Source organism: Silene latifolia, chromosome X (genome assembly GCF_048544455.1).
Source record: "Silene latifolia isolate original U9 population chromosome X, ASM4854445v1, whole genome shotgun sequence".
Classification (NCBI taxonomy): domain Eukaryota; kingdom Viridiplantae; phylum Streptophyta; class Magnoliopsida; order Caryophyllales; family Caryophyllaceae; genus Silene; species Silene latifolia.
This window is the reverse complement of record NC_133537.1, coordinates 22663187-22665055: the sequence shown is the minus strand read 5'-3', so window position 1 is coordinate 22665055 and position 1869 is coordinate 22663187.

Below are 1869 nucleotides of genomic sequence, written 5' to 3'. Positions count from 1 at the left end.
TGCTCATGTAGGACGATGTTATTTACGACCACAGTAGCAGGATTATAGAACAACCAGATTCTGCCACGAGTCTTGTTGCTGATAATCTCATACTTGGGAAATTTATTCATGATAGCATGTTCCTTGTGATCCTTTACATGAGTCTCAAGGAGGCCAAAAAGATCCACTCTATGGAGATGCAAAAACTTACTAACCTCAGTGTGCTTTAGGCTGTCATTGAAGCCTCTAATGTTCCAGGAGGCTATATTCATGCTTATCTGGTGGAAGGGGGTCAACAGTTTCAACTAAGCCTAGAGTGTCGTCATCTAGGCTGTCTGGAGCAGTTTCTTCATCACTCAGAGCTGCGAAGCTATTTTGTACAGTGACCATGATATCCTCAGTGCTAGATGGATGTTTAGGGGGTGAAATTTTGGGCTTATCACTCTTGGCAGGAGTAAAAAGAGGGGGCACAGGTTCCATGTTGGGGCAGGAAGCTGTAGTTGCAACAGGTTTAGGCTGCCAGACTGGTTTGTTTAGGGGTTTGGCTTTGTTAAGTTTGCAGAAATTCTCCGTGTGCCCCATTTTTCCACAGCAAACGCAATAATAGGGCCTCCATTCATACACCACTCTCTGTGAGATTTGGCCATGGTAGGGGTATTGAGGATGATGTTTTCTGGCAGATCAGTGTAGAGGTCAGCTTCCACAAGGACACGAGCAAAAGAAAGGCGGGCTTTGGTGGTTGTTGTCATGTCTGCATACATTGGCTTTCCTACTTTGCTAGCAAGCTTGCTGAGGACAGCATCCGACCAAAGGAAAGGGTCAAGGTCCGGGAAGAGGATCCAAATAAGGACAGTGGAAATTTTGTCCATCTCCATAGAGAAAGTAGGAGTCCATTGCTTCAACACTAGAGAGCTATTCCCCATGGTCCAGGGACCACCTTTTAGAACCTCATCCATGTCTCCTTGCGTTGTGAAGCGGAAAGAGAACCAGCCCCGTCTGAAGTATTGGACAGTGGGAAGGGAAACATGATTCCAGTGCTTAGATACGTAGGCCTGCATCTGAGCAGTGGTAGGTTTAGCTCCTAGGACATTACCCATTAAGGTGTACTTCCAAAATTGTAGTTCTCCAAAGAATATCATCCTCGGCGATGTCAATCTCCGTAGAATTCGCACTATGATTACAGTGGTGCGGGCTCATCCTGGTTTTGCCTTAGCCACGTTGTTCCATCCTTTGGCGGGGATTGTGGTAGGGATAGGGGAGCTAACTGCATTAGTTTCTTGGTTCAGGGTCGTTGTTACAGAGACGGCGGGGGGTTCCACTTGGGTTTGGTATTCAAAATCTGGTTCTGTCTCCTCAAAAAGAGCATCACCAGCTTCCTTAAGGGCATGGATAACCGATTTAAAGGTTTTGGGGCGACTGTGGCTCCTAATTGCAGAATCAATGAGAGAATTAATCACAATAGGGGATCGAACATGTTCACCTGTATCTGCAGTCGAATCAGAGATTGGGCATCCGTGACGGCGCGTGTAGTTGCAGGTCTACCACGCCCTCTTCCTCTGGGTCGTGCCATGAAAGAAAAAGAAACTAAACAGCAGAAAGATTAAGCAAAGAAGAATTTGATCGAGTTTGCGATTGAAATTAGGGTTCTTCGCTGGTTTCTTAGAGAGAAGCGTGTCCCTCTCATCATGACGATTTTTTTATTATTATTATTATTATTATTTATTATTATTATTATTATTATTATTATTATTATTATTATTATTATTATTATTATTATTATTATTATTATTATTATTATTATTATTATTATTATTATTATTATTATTATTATTATTATTATTATTATTATTATTATTATTATTATTATTATTATTATTATTATTATTATTA